The following is a 7,319-nucleotide window of genomic DNA, read 5'->3' as shown; positions in this document are numbered from 1 at the left end:
TGAATCATATGATGCCCCATTGCAAAGGGACCTTTTTAAAACACTGGAAAGAAGAATGCAAACACCAAAGCAGACCATAAACGGATTATGTATTGGCAGAATATCACCTAAATGTCAGGGACAGAAAGCAGACAAACATTCTGGCCAAGTCCACTCTTACCTTAACCAAAAGTACTAAATTTCGCCGAAACTGAAGGGTGTCTGAAAATTTAAAATACTCCTCTAGGACAAGGAGACCGGGTACATCTGGCTTCCGACTATCAACGTGTGACAACCCGCAAATGAATAAATGTTGTTTATTGACAACATTGACATGATAAATATATATATATATATATACATATATATATTTATCTAATATTGCTATCTTATTAACTGTATTTTGATTCTTTGCCAGTAGTGTTTTCAGAAACTGTCATGTTAATGCAACCTTTGAACTAAACTGAGGTCCACACAGGCACAGGGAGAACATGCAAACTACACCTGGCTGGTGGATTCAGACCGAGAACCCACTTTCTGTGAAACGACAATGCGAACTACCAGGCGAGCCATTACCTTTACATTACTACCATTATTATCACTTTTTTCCTTCCATCCATCCACTCGGTTCCGCTTATCCTTTTTCAGGGTCACGGGGTGGCTGGAGCCTATCCCAGCTGTCTTAGGGCGAGAGGAGGGGTACACCCTGGACAGGTCGCCAGTCTGTCGCAGGGCTAACACGTAGACAGAGACGACCATTCGCGTTCACATTCACACCTATGGGATATTTAGAGTTACCAATTAACCTATCCCCAAGTGCATGTCTTTGGACTGTGGGAGGAAGCTGGAGTGCCTGGGGAGAACCCACGCAAACTCAAAAAGAAAGACCCCAGCTTGATGGTGGAATTGAACTCAGGAACGTCTTGCTGTGAGTCAACAGTGATAACCACTGTGCCACCATGCTTCCTTCTATAGTAAATAAATAACACGAAAAATACAAAAGAGTATTTCTGCTTGAACTGTTTTTAACATATGAAAGTAGAACTACCAGAAAAATACAGCAAAATGTAGTATTACATGTAGGTCACACTACTCCTCAACACTGCATACTGGGAGGTGGCCCAGTTCTTCTGGAGTTCGACTTCAGAGTTGAGACCAAAACAGTAATAATTTTTGTTTTGATCTCCCAATTCTAAATCTGTGGAGACGTCTTCAAGGAAACCTGAATATCAGTTGTTTACTGTATTATATCGAGATGCACAAAAAAAAGGGTCAACGGCGCTAATCTTTCTTTTATCTCAGTATTTTGAAACAGAGTTGATGGCTGCATTTGTAGTTTCTGTCATTTTCATATCAGTTCAGAAAAGCCAGGCTCGGTAAATTAATCAGGATTAATAATGACTAGCTGCTTGCTCACATTCCTCTGTTTAAATCGACTCGCTGTATAATAGATGAAAAGCTGTGTTATTGATGTAGGAGAGGCCCGGTAGTGTGCAAAAGACACACTTATGTTCGCATAAAATATTCACAAAGGTTATTTCCATTTCTGCATCATTCACAGGCTGAGCACAACAGGCTGGAACATATTGATCACGTTGGCAAAACCGCACTTATGCTTCCTTTGAATGGGCTTTGTTCCCATCATGTTAAAGCGATTGTGATGTGAACTTTGTTTTTCCTTCTCTGTAATCTCACATCATTGTAAGATCACAGCACCATTCTGCTGTACGTGAAGCTTCTGTTTTGTTTTGATTTTCTGAAACCGCACAGCTGAGGTGTAGTCATACATTTGTCATCTGACTTGTTTTCCATAGGTTTAGACATCAAAGTACTTTAGACAAAAGCTTTTGTCAGATCAGTAATGCACCGAGTCGGGAGATAGGAAATTTCACTACAGGTTTCCCATCCCAGGGGAATGTCTCCGAGCTCCACTTGCTTGTTTTCATCAGATTTTTCATCTAAGAATGACTCTGTTCGATGTTTATGAAGTCAGCGGTTGAGCACCGGATCGATACATCAGACATGAATTGCTTCAAAAGTAAGCCAAAATTCATATTCTTTCATATATTTTTTTAAACCGCTGTATATCAGAGTTGCAGTGAAACAGTACGTGGCTAAAGCTGACTGCACAGTGCAAGCTGTTGAGTCAGACACTAGAGGCCAGCAGAGCCTTTGCATCGTGTTTCTCGGTTTGGATGTTAGGCGTGTGAGCAGAATTTCAAATCGTCCTCCATTTCAAAGAAGTGCATGGTAATGCGTGTGGAACAGCCACAGGTATGTTTTCATACCTATGGCTGTTCTCACAGCATGATTATGTGACACTACAACTAAACTGGAAGCCAACTGTGCTCCAGCAGAGTGATATAGAAACTGCCACATCGCTTACATGGAAAATGAAGAATCCACTTGAGGTGGAAACATTAAACTTAAAACAACTGTAGCTTATTGATTTGTTTTTTTTTAATCTACATCAGTGGAAAATGAGATAAATTAGAATTCAAAGTAAAGTGGTTTAAGTGATCTTGTCTGGAGGGGATCTTTAAGTAGTTCTATACCATAAATTGTTTATATCCTAGTAAAGAAGTGTATGTTTTCTTACTTTAACACAAACCTCTTGCATCACATTTGTAACACGTGCATTCTGCTTTTGTGTTTTTTCAGGCTGAAGAAGCGTCTCATATTCTGTAGATCTACAACTACTCTGTAAGTATAGCTTATTTATTGAGGCCTTCTGTGTACAGATTATTTGCAGACCAATGATAATAGCTCGTGTGTAGGCTCTTTAAGATTAAGCATTCAAATTCTGCAAAGACACTGAATGTCTGAGGAAATACATGGAAACATATTGCTCGCTGTTTCTGGCAAGCTAGCCGGCCTGCAGGCTTGATTTGACCAATAAATAGGAAATAATACTTGATGTCAGCTGTTAGAGTAATTCACTGGATCCACAACCACAGCCCCCACATTTCTTCCGTGGCACTGATATCTGTGTCTGCTTGCAGCCATATGTTTCCCTTCCATTCGCAGCTATCGGCTGCCAGCATTGCCAGTCATTCTGACGCTTGATTTTCCCCCACAGACCTGGCTTTGTTGTCTGTACCGCACGGAGCTCCTGGCTGCACCGGCGGCTGTTTGCCCAGCTCCTCCTATTGGGCTGAAAGAAACAGTGCGGAGGGGGGCAGGCAAAATTTGTTTACTGTTTGACAACAACTGGAGGTAAAGCCTTCTGGAAGGGACTGAGTAAACAGATACAAGTAAAGAAGTATATGGCTGAAGAAACACACAAACAGTACAGTAGCGTGCACTAAAAGTACACCAGATTCCAATTAGAATCCAAATTGGGATCAGTTTCTCAGTGAGTGGATGCAACAATCTTTCATTACAGCCGAAGGGGGGAGGGGGCGCTGCTGTGACCACTTGGTGACACTGTAGTTCCACAGTTTTACAGCAAACCTCTCCTTCTACCATCAAATGTAATCTGAGACAAAAACCAAGAATACCAGTGGAGCTCCACATCAGGGCTACAGCTCTTGATTGTGTCCAAAGTACCCAAAAGACAAAACGGGATTAGCAAACATTTGGAAAAGTTTATTTGAACAAAGCTCACTTATAATTGGTAAAATATTAAGCCCCATTGTACAGGCCGGGTGCAGCTCTCATTCTGTGCAGGGAAGAAAGTGTGTGTGTGTACATGTTTAGACATCTTTGTGAGGACAGAAAATTGGCATTTCACTATACTTGTGGGGACCAACAGTCACTTATGGGGACAGAATTCCCCACGTGTTTGAAGGCATTTTTGAGGCTCAAAATGTGGTTTTAGTGTCAGAGTTACAATTAGGTTATAGTTATCATTCACTTTTGATGGTTAGGGTAAGCAGCTAAGAAAAGCATTATGTTAATTAGATGTCCTCAGTAAGATATGAAAACAAGTTTGTCAGCTTTGGGATAAAATTATATGCCTCAAATTTGCAGAGTAAAACCTTAGAGGGTAAAGGCTTTTTAATGAAAACAGAAATTAATTGCATTAAATACGTCTGTGGTAAACGTTATAGACCATAGACGAAGGCAACATTTGGCGACCTACAAACATTTGGTACGTATCAATAAAGACTTGGTTTGATGAGGATTAGAACAGGTTCTGGATTTTTCCAGAACACCCAGTCATTCTGTTCTGGGAACAGAAATAAGAGCTATGACAAAAATCACTCAATTCAGAAAAGAGTACCAAGGGTTACCCCCTAGCAGTCTCCAAGGGGGAAAAGGTTAAGCAGTGTTTTCAATCCCTGGGTGGAGGGTGGGGGGACTTTCAAGTTAGCTCACAGCCATGTTGAACATACTGGTGCTCGAACCGATTCCCAGACACACCTGGTGTATTTATAGTTTTGCATTCTTTCTTGAACATTCTCCCTCAGCACAAAAACCCCCAAAAAACACATTCGGAGTCTGTCAGAAGGTGGCAGGAAAATTAGTCAGGAATCACAAAGTAGCAGTCAGTTCTTGAAAGAGGAGAGAGAAGAGAGAGATGGGGCAATGGAGAGGAAAAGAGGGGCGTTGGATGGAGAGGTGTACTTTTAGTTCCATGCATTTATACACACACACACACACAGAGTGTGGCAGCAGCCGCCTGCCGTGGAGTCGCTTGCGGAGTAAGGCTAAAGTCAGTGGAGCGAAGGATGAGGTGGAAGGAAGGAGTGAAGGATTGAGGCGTGAGGGGGTGGTGGTGTGGTGTGGCATTGCGGGGTGGGGTGGGGTGAGTGAGGAAATGTAGCAAATCTGAAGTGACATATTGGGACATGCTTTGACTCACCCCGCAATAATACACAGATCTTTCCTTCCTTATTTTTTATCCCGTCTGTCTGCTTCGCCCGTCAGGTTTGCTTACAAAAGATTTTGTTTTCACCCCCACCCACATCCCCACTCTCCTCCCGCACAACTTCCCCCTTCGTTGCTCACTTCACCACCATTCCTGTGTTCCTTTAAGTTTTCCTTTACCTCGTGTTTTCTGTCTTTTTTTTGAAAGCTGACATTTTTTTTTAGTTTCTTTTCATCCTCAAAACTCGCTGCTCTCAAACACTTCCCCCTGCATCTCTCACTGCAGACCCCCACCAGGCTACCTCTCTTCCCTTTCTAATAATATCCATAATGTGCTCTGAGTGCGTCTTGCTCGCAGCAGCTCGTCATTTGCTTCTCCATCCCTCCGATGCTGCACCACCACCACCCATCGTTGGTATGCAGTCTTTCTCACCTCCCTTCCATCTCCCACTTCCCTTTATCACATTTCTCATTCCCCTCTCGTTCCATATGCTCTTTGTCTTGGTGTTATCTCACCCTTCTCCTTGATTTCCTCCCCCATTTCCTCCACCCCTTCTTCTCCTCTCTTTTTCCCTCCCTCCTCTTTTTTCTGGATGCGGTGCAGACACAGTGTGAACATGTGATCCTCTTCCACTCCCCTCCCACTCGTTGCCGTGTCTTGGCTCCTTTCATCCTCATCACTCTTCTTCTTCTCCTCTCCGTTTGTCTCCTGTTTGCGTAGGCCACCTCTTTTAGCTTTCAAGAGTATGAGGTCCTTAACTCCACGCCCAACTTCTATCACTCTCTTTCTTTCTCTGTCGTTCTGTCTCTGTCACCCACCTCCCCTTCTTGTATGCCCTCCCCCCCATCCTTTTGTTAATTCTTTTTCTGTTGCAGGAGCGTGCAGTGTGCAGGCTGTCTGCCTTTCCCCGCTATTTTCTCATTCTTACTGTGTCGGCTTTTTTCTCCAAACTCTCCAAGCCTGCCTCGTTATGTTTCTGCTCGTGCTCAGTCTGTGTCCATGCATGTATCTGCTGATGCGTGCGTTCCTTTTCAGACGTCTACACGTGCTCGTGTTCCTTGCTCACTTGCCTCCGTGTTTGTCTGCTTCATACATAAAGGTTAGCTTTGCATTATTGCAGTTTTCTTGCATCCCACAGAAACACACACACGTGCTTGCACACACACTCACATGCACACATAGAGGCAGACGCAAAGATGAAAGCTTGAGACATTTTCTGGTTAAATTCTCTGTGTTGCCGTGTGAACCTCATTACTGCACCCAGGTAGAATATGAAAGAACCCAGCAGACCCAGAACAACAGGAAGAGCGGTTAGATGCCTTCCTTCTTACGCAATTAGACAGGCATGCAGACAAACAGATGGGCTCTTAGATCAACACAGGCGTGCAGTGACAAACATGATAGAAGCACCAAAATAAAGTGCGTCAGGGAATAGAAGATTTCCTTTGTTAATGATGCCTCAGTACTTGTTTGGGATATAGTGAGCTGCAGGATCTGAGGCTAAGCCTGCCGCCCATCACTGGGTAATGAGACTAATGAGACTAGTCTTTATTGCTATGGATTCTGTAAAGAGCACCTTACATGTAGGTTACTTTCTGACATTTTGAAAATGCAGGTTGGGCATCAAATAGCACCTAACACCAATTAAACCGCTTCTTTAATCTAAGATTTTGACAATATTTCTGCACTGTTTAACTCATAACCTTTAATCTGCATTTTGTTTAAAAACAGCCTGTTAGTGGAGCCTGTTTAAGAACAGGTTACTCAAAAATATAGGCTCAAATTTATTCAGACCACCAACTAACACAACTGAGCCATAATTTTGAGCACACAGTGACAGACATTCACCAACCTCTTTGTTGGATACACCTATTCAACTCCTCTTTAATGCAAATATCCAATCAGCACATGGCAGGAATGCAGTGAAGTTAAGCATGTAGATCTGCTGAAGTTCAAACAAAATAAACATAGGATTTAAGTGTCTTTGAGTGTGGCATGGTTGTTGGTGCCAGATGGATCGGTGTGAGTGTTTCACAAACTGCTTATCTTCTGGGATCTCTAGGGTCTACAGAGGTCTGAAAAAGAAGAAAATATCCAGTGAGCGGTAGTTCTCTGAAAGAAACACCAGAGGTCAGAAGGGAATGGCCAGACAGTTTTAAGCTCATAAGAAAGAGATATAGCTAATAACCACTTGTTACAACCCTGGCATGCAGAAGAGTACATCACAAAGCTCACATGATCTCCAACGGCTTTCTTGAACATGACAATGAGCTCACCGTCCTCAATTGGTCTTCACAGTCACCAGATCTACAGCCAATAGAGCACCTTTGGCGATTCTCATCATGGATGTGCAGCAGACAAATCAGCGGTAACAGTGAGATGCTATCATGCCTATATGGAGCAAAACAGCTCTGAGGTGTTTCCAACACTTTGATGAATTTGTGGCACAAAGAATGAGCAGCTCTGAAGGTAAAACTAGGTCCAACCCTGTAGTAGCAAGGCGTACCTAATGAAGTGACTGTGTGAG

The 7,319-nt window shown here is 42.9% G+C and overlaps 1 long non-coding RNA gene across 1 annotated transcript; it reads right to left on the bottom strand.

Annotated features, from left to right (window-relative positions):
* Positions 1–6,258: 6,258 nt before the first annotated feature.
* On the bottom strand, positions 6,259–7,313 carry LOC112846115 (uncharacterized). The gene is made up of 2 exons (XR_003218947.1): positions 7,069–7,313; positions 6,259–6,867 (listed from the first exon to the last, which is right to left on the bottom strand). It is a non-coding gene; the product is annotated as an uncharacterized LOC112846115 (long non-coding RNA).
* Positions 7,314–7,319: the final 6 nt, after the last annotated feature.

This window comes from Oreochromis niloticus, linkage group LG3 (genome assembly GCF_001858045.2).
Source record: "Oreochromis niloticus isolate F11D_XX linkage group LG3, O_niloticus_UMD_NMBU, whole genome shotgun sequence".
NCBI lineage: Eukaryota > Metazoa > Chordata > Actinopteri > Cichliformes > Cichlidae > Oreochromis > Oreochromis niloticus.
Note: the sequence above shows the minus strand (reverse complement) of the source record. Positions and strands in the feature narration are given on the sequence as shown.